The sequence below is a fragment of the Chlamydotis macqueenii genome, chromosome 2 (assembly GCF_036417535.1).
Source record: "Chlamydotis macqueenii isolate bChlMac1 chromosome 2, bChlMac1.mat, whole genome shotgun sequence".
In the NCBI taxonomy this organism is placed as follows: domain Eukaryota; kingdom Metazoa; phylum Chordata; class Aves; order Otidiformes; family Otididae; genus Chlamydotis; species Chlamydotis macqueenii.
The window spans coordinates 83,989,810-84,012,407 of NC_141557.1; the positions used below are offsets into that span (position 1 = coordinate 83,989,810).

At 39.5% G+C, this 22,598-nt stretch overlaps 1 protein-coding gene across 2 annotated transcripts in view; it reads right to left on the reverse strand.

Annotated features, from left to right (window-relative positions):
* Window positions 1-22,598, reverse strand: part of FBXL7 (F-box and leucine rich repeat protein 7) — a 182,471-nt gene that overhangs the window by 68,172 nt on the left and 91,701 nt on the right. The window contains exon 1 of one of the 2 annotated variants that reach the window (XM_086741999.1): window positions 4,523-4,617. The exons of the other annotated variant lie outside the window; for it this stretch is intronic. The gene's annotated coding sequence lies outside the window, so the exon portion shown is untranslated. Of the gene's footprint in view, window positions 1-4,522; window positions 4,618-22,598 lie in introns of those variants that run through there. 2 annotated transcript variants of the gene reach the window in all.

Here is a 22,598-nt window from a genome sequence, read left to right on the forward strand (position 1 = left end):
CCTTAGTCAGATAAACCATGTTAAAACCCTACTGGCGTAAAAGCATGATATGGGTAAACTGTCTTTTAGGGGCAGAAGTGCAGAAGGTCAGTATCTGTGTGCAGTCTGTTCAGTCACAAACTGTTAGCAGTCTCCGGAAAACCACCAAAGGAAACTTAAGGCCAGTTCAGCATCACTACAGACGAGGTTCATGAGTCCACATCCAAACTGAGAGAACTAGGCAGGACAAGATACTAGCATCTTGCCTTTGTCAGTTCTAGAGCTGGAAGTAAAATCTCTGTTGTAAAGCAGCATAAGATAATCCAAGCAACTCCTCTTTCCAATTAGACTGCTCAGACTAGTCAGTTATCAAAAAACTACAAAACCCAAACCAAAACAAAAAACCCAACAACAAAGCCCCTCCCATGAAACTCAGTTGTAGGAGATATTCTTTCAGAATTATTAAAGTCTGCTTGTGTTGTAACAACTTTTTTCTTTTCCCCAAACAAGAATGCAACTGTCACATCCATGTTTCAGTAGCTGAGCAAACTTCTGCTGATGCACAAAACTTTGCTAACTTTGCAATTAAATTTAACAGTGGCTGTGGCAGTAAAGGATCAAAAATTGAAAGCTGAAAGAAAAAACTTTGAGAACTTGAAAACAAATAACAGGAAAGGAAAAGACTGTCATTTGACAGTCGCTTCACTGCTCTATGACTGACTAGGTTGGGTTTTTTGGACTTCATGTCCTATAGGACATTCTTTTCTCCCTCTGTGCATCTCTTCCAGACATCTACATCTGACTAAAATGACAACGGCTTCTCTGCACAGGAGCTGTATTCATGTGTACGTCTGGCAGCTCTGTCAAGCCTCACGCAGTTACTTCCCAGTCCTTCAGCAAAACAGCGGCCACTTACCTACTGGTGCTGAGGGACCTGCTGCTGTCTGCATCCCTTCTCCTACCAACCAGCTCAGGAGCACATGCACTTACTGCATGACCGGCCTCGCATTCCCACTGCGTAGTCCTGCCCACCCCAAAGATGCTTGAGGACCAGATTAAAATGAACGTTTGAAAACTTCCAGAGGCTACTGTAGAAAATATAAAAATGGTGATCCATTAAGTTAAAATAACCAGCTCAGTCTCGTAGCCACGTTAGTAATCAGCACACTCAACGAAGCAAATAGAAAACCTGCTTAAGCAGCAATGAGCCAGGGCCCAAACCTCTTTATATTTTCCTTCATGAAAAATATTTCTATGCAAAACAACCACAGTTGTTTTTTCAAAACCCAACAGGCAATGTTAATGCAGTGCTTGCTGTGATTAATGCCAAGTCAAAAGCATTTGCTTCCACATGTTATGCTAGTGGGAGTTAGATGCTACTTCATATTAAGTCCATTGTCTAAATTGCCGTGATATTTGAATGACAGCAGAGTGCAAGGAACTGCAGAAACATGGGAAGATCATCAGTCCTGCCCGAAGCACTCCTATAGTCTAAACCAAGACCTGCAACTTAATTTAGAAAAATATGGATGATTTCATCCTGATCTTTCAACATGCTGTATTCTACTTTGTCCAGTCAAGCTATATCATACAGAGTAAAAGGAACAAGTGAAACAAGTAACTGAATTAATAATTAAGACATACCACCAGCATTTCATTAAATTTCAAAGTGAAACTGCTTCTTATCTAAAATCTTTGCCTGCTAAATCTGACGCATCCTTCGGCCATTTTTTCTCCCAATAGCCCATCATACTTCCATTTCATTCTCACCAGGAGCAAGTGAATAAGCAGACATTCCAGTGTTTTGCTGTCCATACACAGCACTTCTTACCTTTGTTTCAAATGGGAATTCAGAACTGCTGAGAGTTTGACCAGTCTCACCCCATAAAAACAGAGCAGGACAAAGGGAAGGTCACTGTGTTCTCTCCCTTGGTCCTTAGGGGAACTGTCAGAAGTTCTCTCTGTAAACTGCCTCTGCCTCTCCTGAAGAGTAAGCAGGGACAACAGCGTAAATCATATATAAGTATTCTATAAATAAGGGTGGAAATGATGCCGAAACCTGTCCAGCAGTCCAACAAAGCAACAGCAGCTTGGTCAGAGCTGCTGACCAAGAAGAGATGAAGAGATCAGACAATTTGGTCTCCTGCTTACAAAGGGAAGTATATCAATACCTTATGACTTCTACTTCCAGGAAACACCACCAACAGGTATCGATCATCACTTGGCTTATCCCATCCCAAGAGGGACAGACTAGGACTCTCTTGAAGCCTGGAGAGCATGTTGCAGTAAGCCAGGCACAGCACCCTGGATGGAGATGACATCTCAGGAAGCTGAGAAGCAATCTTGGTTCCTTCCAGAAGAAAAACCCTACTCTTCCTTCCAATACACTTTCTATTTCAGAAGACCCTTCCTTTTCTCATTTCACTGTCTCAAGGGTACATTTGTGAATCTCTACCTCAAATTCCTTTTGCAAATGGTTTTCAGACTACTTCTTAGAATGGGTCCAACTTTTCTGTTTACAAGTTTACGGAGTTTGAATATAAATGTCAGCATAAACTTTCTCCTTGTCTTGGCTACTTTGTTCCCTTCTTCTAGAGTGTGCAACAAATTTCCTAAAAAAACTCCAGTTCTACTGCATTTGGCAGGAATATTCAGGTAAGGCACCATGTAGAGATTAGGGAGTCCAAAATCTCTCCTCTTCTCCCAGACCTAGGAAGAGCTTCCTTACCTAAGCTGATATGGGGGAAAGAGATAAAAAGGAAGCTGGGAGAACTGGAACACTGGAAAAATTCTTCTGAAAAGTTTCCCATTTTAAAAAAGCTAACAATTTTTTAGTGCAGCGGGTATTTCACATAATATTACTCTATTGCAAGGCATAGCATTGATCAGCTGCAGCCCCTATAAACCAGTGCTGCCAAAAGGCAGTCTGTAGGTACTGCTTAAAGAGCCAAAGACTTTCTCCCTTTGCACTGGCAGCAACTTTTTGTGATACCTGAACAAAGTGTGTTGCTCAAACTTTCTTACATACAATAGGCCAAGTTATTGATAGTCTTAATATAAGTGCTTCTAATGGAGTATTATCATCATTATCATTATGTATAACGAGCATATCCATTTTCTAGGTTTTCCTCTAGAAACTCAAATTTATTCTTGCTGTGCTATTATAACATTGACTCCATTTAAGTAGCATTTCTGAGCCTTGTGGATATAACGCTTATTTACCTAGCATCAAAATGAATATTTTCTACTATTCTGTTAGAGAAATCAACAAGGAAAGAAAACCCAACATGTTTCTAGCTTACTTGGCAATGCAAAACCACTTACAATATTCAGTATGTTTGATAGCATTTAAAAGAAAAACAAAGTCACCCCTTATTTCCTAAACCTATCAAGCGATATTTTCTATCTGGTAACTAAATAATCCTAATTTTTCTCACTCTAGAAGCAGTGAAGTTCAGTTTCACTTAGAAATCACTGATGACTGCAGACTCCTTATAAAGTTGTTATTACTCCCCATGAAATAGTATTTTTCTTGTGCTTTCAATATTGTACATCTCTAGGAACAAGCCACCTCTTACCATGTTAGTGCAAGTCATTCAATAAAATTCAGTTTGTGCCGGAAAGCAGACTGTTAACAGCTGTTAAGTATAGGCACTTCTGAGGCTCGTATTACCTGTTGAGCAGTTTATTCAAGCCACAAGTGATCTCATTTAGAAAGGGAAGTGTCTACATGCAAACATACAATTGCTTGTACAAGAAACTGTAGAATAATTATTTCATTGTTTATATAATATTTTTATGTATGTGTGTGTATCTATGTATCTATCTATCTATCTATATATATATTAAAACAGTAACACAGATTTACATTTTGCTAATACAAGCACTGGGTTAACACCAGACAACGCTACTGACAGCAAGACAAGACGTAGTAAGAGTCCAAACTGGCAATGGCAGGAGGCCAGATATAGGAAGGTAGTTTCTGTATCCGCTCCTTCCAACATGTGGATCGCTAGTGAAGTGGCAATCCCACCTCCTGGAGGTGACCCTCAAAGTTACCATACCACAAATTACACCTTTCCACATGTAGCACTACTCAAGCCTGCCACATAGCCCCTTTGAACTGAGATGGGGGTAAGGGAAAGTACTTAGTCTCTTTTCAGAGTTGTACTGACCCATAAAAATTAGATTTGACATTTGAGGTATTTTGTTCCATCAATACCTTTCAGGAGTGGATTTTCCTAGAAGAGGTTTCATGTCCTTGTTTACTTCAGCAAAACCTGCCTCCCAGAAAGGACTAATGTGTACTATTTATTCTACTTTGTCAAGTCCTTAAGTATTTTCTTATTGATGCATGCTGCTCCTAGCAAGGGCCTAAAGCCCCCTCTATGTGACAGAGGAACGCACATACACAAAGGCACAGTTGCTCCACCACTAGGATTTAATGATTCTAAAAACTGAACAGTAACACAGCCTGAAAACCCCCCGGTTTCCACTGCTAGATTACTCATATCATCAGCTCGCAGGCAGAAATCTCCCCTACCTGATTTTGCAGTTGTGCTATTAAGTATCTTCTCCAGCCATCAGTAAAACAAGATGAAATGAAAATGCAGAGTGTAGAAGCCACTTCCAGCAGATAAGCTCCTTGCTAGCTCTCTCCCTCCTGTTTCTAAGCCAGGCTTCTATCTAGAGGAAAGACCTTTGTGATTTTTTTCCTGCTTTATTATTAGGCTGGAAACAATAGCCTTTTTGTTCTGTGGCAAGAATACAGGAGCCGAAGCTCTGTGCACAATTATGTGATCATCGCGTGGCCGTGTGTCCCAACCTTTCTGAAACATGGCAGGCACAAAGCTATCCAGCTGACTAGCAAGACGATAAAGGACGGTTCAAGGGAAACAATGAACAAAATTGTCACTTCCAACAATGCAGAAGGCCACATCAGTATTCCCACAATCTCTTGCCAATTTTTCTTTCCTGGTGCGACTTCCTCCATCCAATAACTGCTGTCAGTTTTGACTGTTTAAATGATTAATTATTCTGACCATATATATTCTTAGGAGAAATGAGAACACTGACCTAAGACTAGAAGATTTATTTGTAGTAAAAATAATAACTTTCTGTCCTTGAACATGAAGGAGGGTCTGAGACACTGAGCAGTCTACTCCCTAAGCTCCAAAACTCAGATCCTGCCCTGCTTGGCATCTTCGAGGTAGGTCCAGCCTACAAGAGCCAAGCTCCAGATCACGTAGTCCCTGTGGAGGATACCCGCATAACAGAACTAACTCTACAAGCCAGGGCAGAAGTATCATTCCAGAAATGGAGAGACTTTTCTAGAAGTGTTTTTGGCTGGTTACAATATAACTAGAGCCTTCTGGGTGTGCAGCAGCAGTAGTTGCTGTGCAGATTTTCAGCTGGTTCCCAGCTGTGCTTGTTCTCTGTAGCATGAAGGGTTTCAGTTAGCCGCTTCACTTAGCCATACCAGCAGATATAATGGTAACATGCTACGCTTGTGTTTTGTGTTTTCAGTGGGTTAGAGTCTCAGAAACAAGTAGGAAATTCTTGTGGTGTCCATTCATAAGAGCAAATTGTCCCACTTTGAAAAAAATAAAGGGAGACGATGCCCACCTTGGACAACTTTTTGCTACCATCATGATGCTGCAACTTTGCAGGGCTGCAAAGTTCTGCTAGAAGCCCTACTTCCTCACTTTGCAAAAGTAAACTGCACAGCAAGTTTAGTGGTGAACCTCTTCACCCGAATTATAAGCCTTTGCTGAAAAGTGCATCTGTTAACTTCTAGATGCAGAGATGATCATTTTAGGCATGATCTGTTTTGCACGTGGTGACCAGTTGTGCTAAGCACTCTATACTCTGTTCAGCAAAGCCATACAGATTAAATGGCCAGCGAGGAACCCAAATATACTACAAAAAACAAGAGACTTGCCTCAGCTGACACTGCTATAACTTGACAGCTCAGGTGCTTCTGATCCAAAGTAGTCTCATCCTGGGGAGGAGAAGATTTATCTTAAATTCAGTACAGTCCTAAGACAGGTATCACTCAACCTCAGTCTAACTGTCCTCCTTTGAACTCCACACTGTAGTCATTGTATTGGGAGTGGGGGTGGGGTGATATGCCTCCCCTCCCCTTAAAAAAAAATAAATAAAGAAAATAAATAAAAAAAAAAAAAAAGAGAAGAGGAACAGGCTAGTATTTTCTTCATGTCTCACTTCTTTGCACTGCAGTGCTCCTGCCCTGCAAGACACTGGTGGAGCATTTACCTCTTGTATTGTTGATGTTGAGCAATTAAATTACATCTCATATCAAATGTGCTGCTGATCTGGTACACAAGGCACGTACCAGAAGCATATTTAAAGCAGTCCTAACACACCTCCGTTCTTAAGACAAAAATCTCCCTCCAAGCACAGAAGTAAAATAAACAGTCCGTATTCAGGAGGAGCCCCTGGATTTGCTTCGGATCATGATAAAATGACAGAAGTTGTCCTACTATGCATTTACTCAACCTAAATATAGACTTAATCTGCCTGGAAAAACTAACTGAAACAACAGCAGGAAAAAAAAATCCCTAAATAAAGTTAAAAGAAAAATATCTTTCTGTAACAACATATTTCAAGTTATTTTATAATAATGCATAACAATTTACTGTAATATGTTACAATAATAGATATTATTATTATATAATTATGTATCAGGATGACAATTAAATACATTGTAAAATACTTTTCAAATTTAACATCTAGTTATTTTCTAGGTAAGATATAGATAAGCAATTTGCAGCATTATGGTAGACTTTAGCTATCACATCTTAGACATCAGCTGTAGGATGCATGTGAAAAACAAGCAAAAGCATGTTAAGACTGCATGCAAAATGATCAGTTCAAAGAGAATTTCAGGTGAATGAAGTCTCCAAAAATAACACAGCTCTTAAAATAGCGTACAGCCATATTACAGTAAAATTATAAGTTAAAAATTACTTTACGATATTTCAGCAGAGTCTAAAGAAAGCTTTCATCTGCCAAAGTTCAGGAAGTTGAAAGTAGTAATAAGACACTTAAAACCTCCCATGACTGAACACACCCCAGGTTTTTAGACTGCATGTTTCACAGAGGCCTGTCTTCTTCAGCATCTCCATGCTATCACACGCAAATCCATCCAAGATCTGGCAAATAAAGGCAGAAAGAACAGGAGCTGCTGCAAGGAGATCGACAACCAGAAGACAGGATCTTTACAGAAGCTGTGCTTAATTGTTAAGAAAGTTATACGCAATGGAGGTTTAACTGTACATATTTTAGTTTCCCTGCCCCAGCTTTACTTTTCCCATATGAATTTAAAAGTTTGGGGAACACTCTCATTTGAAATACATCGCACCACAACAGGGAGCCCAGTATGTTTGCCACTCTCTGATCCTCTGACAGTAAGCGCCACAGTAAGAAAGGGGTGAGCAAGCGCGTCGCTTTGGACACCTGAAAGCTAACCTGGCAACGGTCAGTTCTTCCTTACTCAGCGCGTTCCCCTCCAGTGACACAGGACCTTATTTATTAACTAGAGCAATTGTTACAGGGATCTTATCTCATCAGAAAATGAACTCAAAACACTGGAACATCTTTATTCTCAAATACTATTAAAGTGCCTTTTTTCTGAGTGTGATGACTTTTGTAATGCAATCCTTGGCACAAAAAGCAACCGGAGAGCAAATAGCATCTTTACAAATACTAGATGTGGCAGATTACCTAGGAAACGTCCACATAGCTTCCTCTGTCAGGCCATTCTGGATGAATTAATATTGAAACTCAAATTTACACAGACTTTAATTTTATAAACTTCAGTTATAAGAAAATACACTTGAATGCTATATAAAAAAATAAAAGCAATTATTGCAAATTTAAAGGATTTATGACCACATGCATGCTGGTTCTCAGCCTCTCAATTGTTTGCTATCATAAAACTCATGACAGTCACACAATGAAAGGCTTTTTATTGCAAGATTATCCTACTAGAAGTCCAGAGTGCATACATATGCTAGAAAACCTCCCTCTAGTTTAATTTTAAACTATTCCAATATTTACATTTCTACATTTTGCATAAGCAACTTGCACTCAGGTAATGTTTTCTTGGTTTAGTTTTGCATGGGCATTGTCTCACTCAAGTACGGGTGCACTAACTCCACAGTGAAGTCAATAAAAATCCCCTTTCCTTAAAAGGCAGTCGATGTTTAAGAAAGATTTGACCTCATGGGACGGCACACTTCACAGTGCTAAGATGCACTGTTCATAACTTTCACACAAACAGCCCTGGTGAAAATTTGCTTAACTGGCGGCAGAACAGCATGCTGAATTGTGTCCAGTTCTGCCAAGGAATCATTACCTCCACATGGCACAGCACATAGGAGCGTTGTGAAAACAGACAAAAGGGAAGAGAAGGGATCATAAGGACAGAAGCTGCAGATAAGAAAAAGTTGTATTTGCTGACCTATGCATTTTTCCCGTTCACAAAGAAAGGGCAGAGAATGGATTATTTTTAGATAATGTCCTAATGAGACTGGCACAGGGAAATCTACAGATAAATAAGCGTGCTAGCCATAACAACTTATATATCACAACAGTTGAAGGTGAGAGAATGACTTCATTACCTAGGAAAAATAAGCGTATTGTCAATCACCCCTTGGCAGTAAAACTAGAGTTATCAGTACCCTGCTCACGTGGACACTGGTGAGAGTCAAGAAAGTTTAATAAGAAGACACCCTTTTTCCTCACCACGTCACTCCCCGCTAAATTTAAACCCTACTATACAAGTGCAGCCTGATCCTCACCATGAACCTAACTATGCAGGTGGGCACAAGCGAGGGGAAACTGCTGCAGACAGAGCTAAGGCATGGCAGGCACATCACAGGAAGATCTGCAGGTGAAGTGTTCAAAAGGGGAACAGGGAAGAAAATACAACTAAGCATATGTGTCAAAGAGGCAAGACAGTGCAAAACTAAGAAAAGGTTGTACACTCCCCTTCTAGAGATCATAGAATAGTTTGGGTTGGAAGGGATGTTGAAAAGTCATCTAGTCCAACCCTCTGCAAGGAGCAGGGATAGTGGAAGGATGATGAAAAGTTTTGCTAAAAAACTGAAGTTGAAGGCTAAGAGAGGGAACAGATTAAATAACTGGAGTATACTAAACACGTGAACTTTCACTTCAGGGTCTTCTCCCCATCTGACTACCCCTGAGTATTCTTTATTTTTTTTTTTAAATGACAGTAGTCATTTTATTAGGATATGGATGCTAGAGATGTGCTGCAAAGTATTTGTAGTGCTTGTGATGTTAGCCGGTGCTGATACCAGGGGATATGCAGTCATCCTCAAAATAGCATAAAGTAATGCTGACAATTCATGACATACATTTAATTGTACTATCAAATTGCAAGGGTTTCTTCCCAGGCTCATGAGCCTGAACTGTAGTGGTCTGACTGTTCTGCATTGGATCCCTCAGCACACCAGCTGTGGCACTTACCACTGCAGCCTAATAGACAAAGCAATAGAAGAGAGTTGGCAGGCAAAAACAAAAATGTGATTTTATGGGCTAGCATATACCCACAAAAACAGTGGTGGAACACAAGCCCAATCAATATAGGACCATGGGGACCCCTGTTTATGTAACATGAAGCCAGAACACATTAAACTCTCAAGTTCTTTCCAGTGTTAGAGGTTTGCAGTATGCGTTGTACAGACCTTGGAACAATATCTGATTTACTTTGCCAGCAAAAACATTACAGATGGAACTGTCAAGTCTTCTTGTTTAGTGGCGTCTGCTTTTCTAACACGTGACTTTTTTAAATAACAACCGTCAGTCATCGGATAAAGTCAATGTCTTTTCCAGCACCTGCAAAAAATGCTTTGAGGGCAAAGAAGAGACTTCAAGAACTGACTATCTACAAACTTCTTTTCAAAAAGCCATTCTAGGCTGCTTTAAACTTCATGCTTTTCACTATTATAATTCTGGTTTATTGTTGGTGTGTAGGACTGCATCTGCCAATAAGTTACGACACATTTTGCTATTTCTTCATTTTTCCACAGTAAGAAAAACAGTGAGCACATGCTAGATAAGATCATCCTAGAGATAAATCAAGTGTGTACATGGTGTAAAAATGGCTGCAACAAGTTTAAAACTCCTGTCCTACAAGTCTTGTTCATCATTTATCTCCTCATACCACTCAGGATTGAGAGAAGGCTTAAGGGTCATGTCAATGGGAACAGAAGAAAACCAGCACAAGGTGTATTCATAAGCAGGACATAATGAAATTTCACTAGGATCAAATCCTAAAACCAGATGCTGAAAACAAGTTCAAAGTTAGAACTCAGAGTCTGGCTCCTGCTGCTTTCCTCACTTGTCCTTAGAAGTGAGGACTAAAGAAAATCGTTACTATAGGGTATGACATAAAGCAGTCTTTTTGTCTAAATACCAAAAACCCCAAACAAACTAGTTTCATAACAAAGAACCCATAAAAGTGCTGCAGCCATACAAGCAGAGAAAGAGTTAATGGATACAGTACAATAGTTTTTTTGGGGGCCTCCCAAAATTGCGTGGGAAGTTTGCAGAAAATCACTGCTACCAAATAAAATCATCTAACAATTAATTTTAGGCCATAAATTTCCATTATGAAAACATCGGTAATAAACGCTGTGAAAAAACCCCAGCAGAGCTGTAGTTATTCAGAATACCAGGAAGGGAAAAAGCAAACTTGGAAGACAGACACTGGCACAACCCTTGCTGATAAAAAGGAAGGAGCAGGAAGCAAGCAGCTCATGCAATATGGCTTAAGCCAGACGTATGCAAAGACTTAAAGATCTACAAGCAGAAAAATGAGTACTTGCTCTCAAGAAGACACATCACACGAACAGAACAGCAGCATTTACAGAAGGTCTGGTCATAACAGGTATTTTGGTTTTTATGATTTTATTGGTCATTTCCACGGAAGATGTGTGGTTTTTCACATTTTGGCTGGTTGAACTACAAAAAACCTATTTCACAGTTCCTGCTTCGCTACAGGTGCGGCATCAAGACCAGAAACTGTATTTTTCTTGTAAACTTACAAGTACTTGTAGAGCACCACAAAAAAGCTGAGTATAACAAGGTAATTCCTTTAAAAAGCTTTTTAAATGCCAAGCTACATTGATTGCCCATACTGAATGTAGGGATATTAAAAAGAAAATTTTGTGAAAGGTGAAGTTACTTGCTCAGGCTGGTAGCTCTTTCAGTCTCTCCATGTCCAGTCTAGACTGTGGTGCATTAGGAAAATCATCACCATTTGCCAAAAACAGAAGAGGCATTTGCCATAGTTATTCTTGGAGGCAACTAAAACAAACTTTATACCACCAACTTCTCTCAGAACAGGTACCGTTTAGCAAAAGCACATCTGAAACTCACTCAACAAATAGAGTTTTAATACATATATTTTAACTCTAGCATTGAAAGAAAACTGCAGCAACATGTTTCTGTAATAGAAATAACCATTTAATAGGAAGCAACTGTTGACAGTGGTCCATTAGATGCTTACATCTAATTAACTAAACACACTAGTCAACACTTCCCTCAAGCGCTCAATATTAGTCAGAGCTGCTGGCTAGTAAGGGCCTATCTGCATACACATACACTTTTATACAAACATGTGGTGTTAAACATGATACTGTCAGTCTCCTTTAAGAGAAGATTTGAAGTTTGTCAGTTCACTCCACGTTTCTTGCAGATGTTTTTAATAATTTCTTCGTTTTGAGGGGTTTGGGTTTGTGTCTTAAGGGGTGGTTGTTTGCTTTATTTTTTTTAAGACTGTTCATTCCACCAAGATAATGTTGAGACACACTGTTCTGTGGAAAATTTGTGTGACAACCTCAAGAGAAAAAGATTGATCTCCCATCTTTAGTACAGCAAAAAGGTAGCAATGCTTTAATCACAAACCACCTGTTACTCAACCTGAATGACAGTTTTCTAATCTAATCTTCATTCAGCAACACAAAGTATTTGCTTTCTTGCAATACTACATTGCATAAGCTCACAGAGTATCCTTACTTCCCATGAGGTTCAATGTAACATGTACCTAATTGTCAAAAGTTAATCACAGGAGATTCCTATAAGAGTTCAAATTCAATTAACTGAATTTCAAATGTTAAACTATATTGCCTCTACTTTCCATAATGAAAGTGGCTGGAAATTTTAGTAACCCACAAAGCATTTCCCCGAAGGCCCAAAACACCATAGCTTTACCAATTGAGGTATCTGTCAGGTCTAAAATATTCACAAGCACGGCACTATGACCGTGTGGCAAAGTGAGTGACGACATGTCTAAGAATGCACCGCAGCAGCTGCTCTGCTAGGTCCTAAGGTCCTAGGTATGCTTCACAATGCCATGGGAGGGTGATGCTCTTAGACAACCCAGTGCCCATTTTGCTGTAAGGACAAAAACACAGGGCAAGGTCACTTTTCCGCTGAGGCTTCTGCATTCTTCTCCCCACTCTATTTTAACCCAGGAACCATCTTAATTGCCCACCAGCTGAAGAACACAAATTACAAATAATTTATCTTTAACATGCACTAACCCAACAATGGCATCAAGAGCAGCTGTAAAACCGCTTTTTCCTTCCCCAAGGCCTTTCTCCCTCATAAACTTCAGAATTCCCCAAGCAGCCAGAAGCAACTTTTAGAAGTTTTTAAGGTTTTAAGAATATTGTCCAAATCACCTCATTTTTGTTAAGATTTAGAGGTTGGATGAGGGAAGCATCTCAGAATGTTCAGCTTGGTTGAGACAGTAACACACAGGTCATGAAGCTCGCTCTCTCCTCCTTATGCAGCTAAAGCTGTGGTCATTAACTGGCTTCCAAGCTGCATGCTTCAAGTACAACCCTTCTGTCACTGAGCAGGTTTCCAGACATCACGGAGAGAATGCAAACCAGAGCCTTTTAACCTGACCATACAATCCTTCATTAAAGGTTACCAGCAAGACTTGTGGAATCAGTTGGTGGTATCTACGATGGCTATTTTTGGCTGGGATCCCCGTATCGAGTACTCCCAAATCCATTCCCCCAGAAATGGTGATCACTGTGCAAACTTTTGACACAGTTTGTTAGACACATCCAGGACACTACTAGATCACACTGACCTACTAATCCCTTAGTACACACAGGGCAGCAGAAGCAGAGCAAATGGGAACATACCTGAAGCCAGCGCTGCCTCCAGAGGAGGCTGGAAGTCTGCAAGCCAAGAGGCTTGAAGTGTCCCTCCTGGTTATCTTGCTGAAGATCTGAGTAGGAATCAACCATGAATATTAGCTGGCTTCTGCAATTGCCTTCCCTAAAGGCAGACAGATTTCTAACATGTTCTTGTGCCAAAGCATCTCTGATAAAAGTGAAGTTTTGAGGGTGGGCTTTACATGTGGTTTTCTGTTAGTTTGGGGGTTTTTTTTGTTGTTGTTGTTTTTTGGGTTTTTTTTGTTTTGTTTTGGTTTTGGTTTTTTTGTTGTTGTTGTTTCCTGGGGGGGTGGAGGAGGATTTTTTTTATTTGCTTAGCTGGTTTAGTGGGTTTTTTTGTTGTAAGTCTTGGAAGGTAGACCTACAGTCAGGAAGGAAAGCAAGGAGTCTTCCACTCAGTGTAGATGATACTTTGTAATGAAAATACTGAAAAAGCCCCATCCCTATATGAGAAAACAGAAATTTAAGTGGTGTGTGCAAGTTGTGATGACAGTAAAGTACAGATTTCTATGGATATCAGCTAAGCCTAACATCCCATGACTGATTTAAATTTCCATACTCTTTTCTATGTGAAAGGCAGTAGCAAAGTTGCAGTTTTAAATACAGACATAATCCTTGGAGTAGGCGTATGCTTTTATATATGCAAACAATATGATTTGCACCTATAGGAAAAGATATCTCTAATACTCTATTTTGGCTTCATTCATTTTGCTTTCCATTCTCCATTTCTAGTAGGATTCAACTCCTTACTGCCTCCAGCTGGACAAAAGACAACAAGCAGATCACCTAATCATTTGACTGCCAGAAAACTCACTCAGTGGAATGTGATTGTTTTCTTTTTCTCCTTTATAAATGGCTTGAGATCCATTGAATCACAGGTACCTGGGTTACTCTTCTGTGTCAAAGCAAGGACAGAAAAATATCTTTTTCAACTTGTGTGTGTACATGAGACATTGGCAATGGGGAGATATCTCAATTCTTCTCCCTTCCCCTTTCAGTCTCAATGCCTTGGCCACCGCCTGATAAAAAACATATGAAAGAAGCTAAGCAACAACAAAAAATTCTCACATTCCAAGCATTAACATCACATATGTTGAGCACCAGACTCAATTATACTTTTAAAATGCATTACAGATGTAGCTGAAACCAAATGAGTGCAAGATGTACAGTCAGATATGAGTTTACAGACGAGCATTAGGAAATAGCTAGCAGAAGACAGGCAATGTTGTTTGCATTTTGCCAGCCCAAGTCTTCTCCCCTTTTCCCTCCCTTTCCTCCTCTCTCTTTAGGAGTTTTGGCAGCTATGCCTCAGTCTCTTCAAATTACTCTTCTAATTGGGTGTTTCTATGGAAACAGACTAGAAGACACAGTACCTCTCCATTAAAGAACTATAAAAACAAGAGGTGCACCATGAGAAAACAAAAAGGATGAAGAGTAATAATACAATGGGAAAAGTTCTTACCAACAATGAGAAACTGTATACCCTTTAAAAGAGTTTAACAGCACAGGGCAAACCAGGACTGTACTGACCCTGCCAAGTTACCACGTAACCAGCCGTGATTCTGCAGGGATGGCCTTTGACTGAAACAGCAAGCATTGTGGTGTTTTTCACATAAAATCTCTACAGGCCCCAAGTACCTGCGCCCAGGACTTGATACAGTCTGTTTCCAATCATATTCTCTAGAATACAAGATAAGATTTGCTTGCCACTCCTCTCTCTGCAACCATTTAGTTTGACAGCCAGTGCATTTAGCATCATCTCAGAAGGGAGATTTCCTGGCACAGTAGAGCATTCAACGTGGAAGAGCAGAGAATGCCAGTGCACCCAGACTGTACACCATTCCTCAATTAGGTTGTATAGATTAGTATGGTATTTGATTGGCATTTGTTTTGTATACTTAAGTGGGTTTTGCAAATTGTCAGGAAAGCTTACTACATTCAACCTTCACCTGGAGCTGGTTGTGTTTGGTCTAGTGATGAACACTGAGAAGCTGCAGCATGACGCTGAGGAAACACAAGATGTTGATACCCCACAACAAGAGAGTACAAGATGGAAGGGGTGTGCTTCACACAATGCTTGGGTCTTGCAGGGGAAAACATTTACTTCGTCCAATCTCTTAAGGAGTTATCCCTTCACAGAAGTCAGACATAGTTTAGATATGTCTAGCCGTTGATACTGAAAAAAAAAATTAAATCTATTAATTAGAAAAAAAACTACATCCCAACAATGTCACATCATTGGGTCTTAGCACCCATCCCACCACTTTAGCCCATGATGAATGTGGGAATCAGCAACAGAATTTCCATCACTTCAGATTCTGAGTCTATTGTGAATCAATTAAAAGGCACCACCTACTAGTGAAGGAATGTCACAGCAGCCTCAGCTGAAAAGAAAGTGCATTCAAGACTTAATTTAATTAAGTTACAACATTCCCTTAGCACATAACGCATAGCAAGAAGAGGGACCATGTGGGAGGAAAAAAACAAAACAAAACAAAACCAAACCAAACCAAAAACCAGTTCAGAAGCATAGAACAAAATTTAAAATTAAAGAGAAGGGAGGGAGGAGAAAAGAAGAGGACTTAATTCTCCATTATTCCAGATGTCTATTTTGCTGAATTGTTTTAGGGTCAGGCTACAAGTGCTCAACAGCTTTGTTAACCTGAGCTTACTGCAAGAATGGAGTCGTAACACCAGCACCAAGCCTCTAACAACAGGCCTGTACTGTTTTCAAGCCCTGGTCACAGAACTTTTATAATTAGTCTTCATTTTTCTCTGATTTTAATGATACTAAAGACACTAAGACCTGGTAAAAATTTCTCCCAAACTCTAAAATGCAGTTCTTATTAGTCTTTTATAACTATAATAATATGCATTAGTCTTTTATAACTAAGTTCACTAACTTCTTCCTCCCAGATTGTTGACTAACTTTTCCAAAATGTACCGTAAAAAGAAATGCTGCTGGAAATCCAGGGAATTCCCAGCAGCTGCTGCTACCCAGGTTCTGCTTTCAGCTACCTTGAGGCAACAAAGCTACCTGGAGTAACAAAGCAGAATTTGTTAATATATTTTTGGGGGGTAAATAAAGAAAAGTTACACTTACTTATATTACATGCAAGTTGGTAACTTACGGTAAGATGAATAATATCTACACCACACTTTTTTAAAAAAGAAGCATAGTAGTTTTCAGTGATCAATGAGATAAAGACAGGATTTATAAAACCCTTGACATAAACAAGTGGTGCTTAGAACAAATCAGGGATTTTTAACCTTGAAGTATAAATCTGAAATCCACTGAAAGTTTTACACTACTGTAGCAGTGAGGAGTGACATGACGACATATTTTTGTTCGAGATCATCTGCCAGGTTGAAAATCTTTTCAGAAAGCCACACTGAAGACTGCTGTACTTATCAGCCTAGTGATTTTTTTAACAATATAGTAGTTAACCTAATCTGATCTCACTGTTGCCAGGGCCTAAAAGCTCAAACCGAGGTCAACGCAGACAACAATAGGTCATGAAGGAAATAAAGCATTAAATAAGGTGGCCAGCTGCCAACTGTTGCCTTGGCATCAGGAGCTTATTCTTCACCCTGGTCCTACTCCACCTTTCCCAAATAATTCTCTTAAAGAGGAAAGTGGCTTTTGACACATGATCAGAGCTGAGAAACCACCCCAGAATTACAATACTGTTGGGACAAATTTGCCTCTAAACTATAACTGATACCTCCTCCCACTCCAACAAAGTTTCTCCACTACATTCAGAAACACAGCGACATAGGTATTTGCTAGTTTTTCTGTGAACCTCCTACTTAGATGGACACCCCTTTGTCTCCCTGAAGCGAGAGTTATTCCTGTCTACCTAAGAGCTGTGAAAGACTATAACAATTGCCCTGGCAGCAAAAAGTAGTATTCTCAAAAGGCATCTGCTTGGCAGAAAATTCACATGAAATGGATATTGTAAATGCTTACACTAACTTGGTTGCAAATCCTTTAACTTTCAGCTTTTTTTTTTTTTTTTTTCTGCTGCTCTGGGAGCACAGGGACAACTCAAAAAAAAAAATAAATCCCCCTTTAGAGCACATATAAGCACAAAACCATGCATAGACAAAGCCCTTCAGCCATTTTTTATTTGGGAGAGCCTTACTCATATGGCCTTTTGATGAAGAAATGCAGAAAGTGGTTTGAGGGAGCAAAAATAATTTAAATTAACTTCTGCAGAGGCTACATGCTCACCTCTCATGTCAGGAAAATGAGTCACCAAATTTCAGACAGAGAAGACTTTCAAAATTAGGAAAGGCTTCTTTTATTCACTAACAAAATGCATTATGTGTGACCAGACAAGAGTTCATCTTCTATGACAATGCTACAAAGAGCCCTTATTTTCATCAGTTTCTTGATCACTCATCCTAATTTCCCCAGTGTACTGAGAACTCAAGTTCTTAACATCTGGAATTCTTGTCTTCATACTGCAAGCTATTTGGTAAGAAAAAAAAAAGCTGAAAACAAAACCCCAAATAAGACACCTAATTATTCATTTTAAAAATCCATTATATTCCTTTAAGTCTGAGAATATTCTCCCTCCATGCTCAGGAAAATCAGTAGCAGAAAATGTGTCTCAAGGATAAGTTTCCTACTTGTCATTAACATGAGGAAAATCACCTGGAATTTCAATATAATTAAGAAAGATATCTGTCTCCTTTAAACAGATATGAAAAATACATGATACTTGCAAAAGAATAGACTGATTCCTTACTTGAAACTACTTTTAACAGCCTGTAAGTTTCCTTCTGACCAAGGCAACATGATTTCATGAAGCTTTGTGCAGCCTCACACAGATGAGAGAAACAGCAGCACAGCACACACATAAATTGAAGCATTCCAGGGCCCTCACTCCGGCAGAGGGCCAGTCATACCTAGATACAACCTAGAGTAGGCTACTGATTTACTATGAAGTCAATTAGTTCGCTGCCTAGAAAAATGGATGTTTGCATGCACATTCCAGACAATTTGAGCTATTTCCTATGTAGAAAACAGCTTGCATATAACCCAGCTCCCATTTACACACAACAGGAGTAATTCTTGCTGCCACCATGCTGGACAGATGTGGTATGTCATTGCCATTTTCCATCTCAACACTAGACAGAAAGCAGAAAAAAAAAAATTGGTGCAGACCCTGCTACAATTATTTCAAAAAGGAAAGAAAAGGAAATTAAAATTACCTACTTAAAAAATTAATGCTGCACATTACTCAGCAGCACACTGGAACAAAAGAGAGGAAATTGAAGAAACACAGTCCTTGAAACATCAATGCAATACGCTACCTCTTGTAATGTCTTAATCCCTCTGTGTGCACCTTCTGCTTTGCCTGCCTGAAACACAAAGCCAAGTAGGACCATTTTCAACATTTTGAAGGAGAGATACGTAATCGCATGCAAACTGACCCTTTTTCCCTGCTTGCATGGTCTATGGTTGTCCACTTTACAATGTCCCGTGACATCTCTGTGCATCTCTCTGCTTCCTTTTAAAAAACAAAGGAGCAAGCAACAGAAAGAAAAAAGTTCAGTTTGTCCAGGTAACTGCTTATTGAGACAGCAATAAGCAGCTCTTTGGACAATGCTATCTCTGAAGTAGGATTTGAGACTACTTGGCACATCTTCACAATCTTCCCAGACAAGCCATTAATTCCGGTCTATTGTTTAATACACAGTTAATATTCTTAAACATCTTGCAACAAGTAAATGAGATGTTGTTAGCAAATATTAAATGAATGAGTTAACAGGGAAGTTAAATTAATACACGCAGATTTTGAACACTAAACTTCAGTTTATTGAAGGTTGTTTCTGATTCATTGGGTTTACCAAATAGTGAGGGCTGCTGCTAAACTGCCATGAAGTTTGACAGCCCACCCCTTTCTAAGTGCTAGAAGTCACTTGCTTCCAACTCTAGTGCATTGAGATGTGCTACACTTATACAACAGGATTATAAAGTTCACTGGAAGAGTACTACATATTATGTTTATTTGTTTTTAAAATGCATCACTGACATACTCTTCACATTCCAAGTCCTATACAATTGTCATTCCGTGTAGTGATGTAATCCAGGACAATTCAGGCTTTCTAAGAAACCACAGCTATTGCTGAGGCAACGCACATGAAAAGAACTGAACACCGTGTATTACCGACTCAAATTCCATTTCAGATACCTACCATTGCATTTCTTGTACACCAACTGATATAATTATTCAACCATCTAAACTTTAAATAAGTTTTTTTTTTTTTATCACATGAAATTGCGGCTGAGGTGATTAAAAAAAAAAAAAAAAAAAAAAAGAAAAATCTCATTGCAGTCACCTCATAGGCATACACTGCCTGGAAGTACTCTGGACATACCAAACCAGACTCAGAGCAACCTGCATAGAACTGTTTCTGTCAGTATGAGTACAGGCTGAGATAACGGCTACCCACCTACCACACACCTTACACTCCCCAAATTACTGTCTTGTACCACTCACCTAGGAAAGAAAAGAAAAACAAGAAAGCAAGAAAAATCTACCCACAGTTCTACTCAGCATTTAATATTTCCTTCTGGATAAAACAAACAAACAAAAAAAAAACCCCAAAACCCCCCCCCCCCCCCCAAAAAAAAAACAACCCACATACACAACTGTGCCCTCCATAACTGTATACAGATCAGCTTTTACAGTTTGATAATCTCAGAGCAGAATGTTAAAAATCCAGAGTATCAGTGGAGAAAAAGGCCATTATTAGGTACCTGCATCTGTAGGACCTCTGTCAATTTCTTTTCTTTTCCTTCCCTCTTTGCATTGCTGCCATTTTGATTCCTTCTTTTCTGACCAGTGTATGACAATTTAAGCATCCCATACACTTATCCTAGTATTCCACTAAGCTAAAAAGACAAGTTAGTATTTGTTCACCACAGCGGGGAAACCGGAGAACAAAAAAAAAACCCTCTAAGTAAGCAAGCTGAGGAAAATTTGTCATTTAAAACTTAACTCTCAGTTTCAGATACATGCACCTTGTTGGTGGCAAAACTCACCCACAAGAGTGGGTAAATGGTTGGGTGGTTATTCCCTCTTGGGCTTCCTGAAGGTATGACCAGCAGTGCTGGAGTTATCCAGGGCAGGTCAGTACCCCATTACACTCATATAAGCAGAGCACGGATCAATCTTAAGCTTGCCTTCAGTGAAGCAGCTGGTGATGGTACAAAGTTTGAGGGCTGTTTGAGGGCATCCACCACTATGTGGCTTTAAAAAAGGAAATCAAAGCAAATCACCTGGAAACACACCATAGCCTTAGATAGGCCACAAATGATCACTGAACTCATCTAGTTTACATCAAATGACAACAAAATTGCCTGGGTTTCACTAGGATTTTTACAGGAGAGATTGTTCATATAGATGAAATTGGCACTGAGGTCTAAGCCTGGAGAAAGCTAAACCAGCAGCATCTCTGGAGAAAAAGTTATGAGAACAGTCTCAGCTCCATTTCTGTGCAAAGCTAAATATCAAGCTTGAAGCTTGTATAAGTAATTCATGGCAGTGGGCGGAGGGATTTTCTATTAGAGAATTTTACAGAGAACAAGAGTAGCTTACTTACTTAAAACAACTGCAATTTAAAAGCTTGCTTTTTTTTTTTTTTTTTTTTTTGGTGCAGAACAGTGCCATTTCAACCCTCTGAGCAACTTTGAACAAGCTGGCCTGGTATCTTAGGCAACAAGTTGTTTCCTAACATTTGAAAGGACTGTATATGCGTGTGCATCTGTGTTCTTTCCAAGAGAAAGGAAAATGGCTGGGCAGGATGGGCATGATCAGCTTCCTTCATTTTCCCAGAAGGCAGCAAAGAGTGAAGAACAACCTCAACTGCACAGCACCCTATCAGATCCAATGTCACACTTTCCTAGTAAGCCACACAGAAATGTCACAGTTCATCTGATGGGACAAGAAATATAAACCAGCATCTGCACAGTTTAAGGGATTCCTTGCATAAACAAGAACTACCTTCTGTTCACTCCTTATGAACACCTATTGCCGCAACATCACTAAAAATGTGTCAGCATTTCATCAACCAGCTGGCTCTGATGGCATCACGGCAGTTTAGCCACTCAATTTATATTCATCTTATGCTTCACCTGTACTTACATGGAGCATATTGATTCCTCATCTTAAACCAGCCAAATAATTTAAGATTAAAACTCTTAAGGAGAGTGCTCAGTTTGGAAAGGTGCAAACTATGACACAGTAAGAAAACTACTTAAAGACAGCTAACAGAGCAGAAGGAGAAGGGCTGGCTCAAATTCAGAAGTGCTTGAACTTGGGAAGTTATCCCACATAAGGAGTGCTCTAGAAGGAAGGAAGGTCTGTAAGAAGGGACCGCTGGCTTCCTGGAAAGGTGACATTTAAACATCTGCCTGGAATACAGAAGGGTGCTGTTAGGGAATAGGAAAACTCCAGAGGAAGCACTGATCACAGTCAAGACGACAAGGATAAGGCAGGAACTGCCAAAAGTAAATTTTAATTACACTTTGAAATATTAAAACACCTAGTAAGGAGGTCTTAGTTACAGTAAAAAAAAAAAAAAGGAAAGAAAAAGGCCGGATAACTAAGATAAAATAGTAAGAGAAGAGCTGCTTCAACTAAAGGGTGTTGCTTAAGAACAAATAGGCATTTTAGCCCTCAACAATTTTAGGCTTTGAATGAAAGAAATATTCTGGATCCTCAGAGAAATAAAGCTTTGAAAAATCTCCTACAGAAACGGAGGGGAGGAGACAAAGTGCTTTCAAGAAGAGCTTTAAAAGTTAATGAAAGTGATTGCACAAGGTGGCTGCTCCAACAGCAGAGCAGTTGGTCCCAGTGTCCCAAGACGTCCCTTCAAATTCTTTTTTCTCTCCTCCACAAAAAAAGCCAGTAAAATCCTCGCCCCCCTTTACTACGATAGTCAGTATGACATTCACACAGTGTAATGACTCGCACACCTTTTCTAACCTTGTAAGTGTTATTTAATCACTACGTGCAAAAAAAAAAAAAAAAAAATCCAGCTGAAGAAATAGCGAGTGCTAAAGAACCAAAGCCTTGAAGCATTTTTCTACATAGCATTTTCTCCTCTACATACAGTTAATTCATCTCCAAAAATGGATTGATCTGTATGGGAGTAAACCAGAGCTGCTAAAAACCCAAATTACAAGTGAAGAGTCACTGAAAAGCACTTCCTCCATCCCTAATGACATTGGTTCCAATTCTGAGTCGTGCTCAGGGCACAGCTTAACATGTGTCAGTGTTAACTCAGTGTTAGAGAAAAATGGCTGGAAAAGCTTCAGTGGAAGCACTTTGGCGAGATGCGCTTCTCTTGAAATAAGTGTCT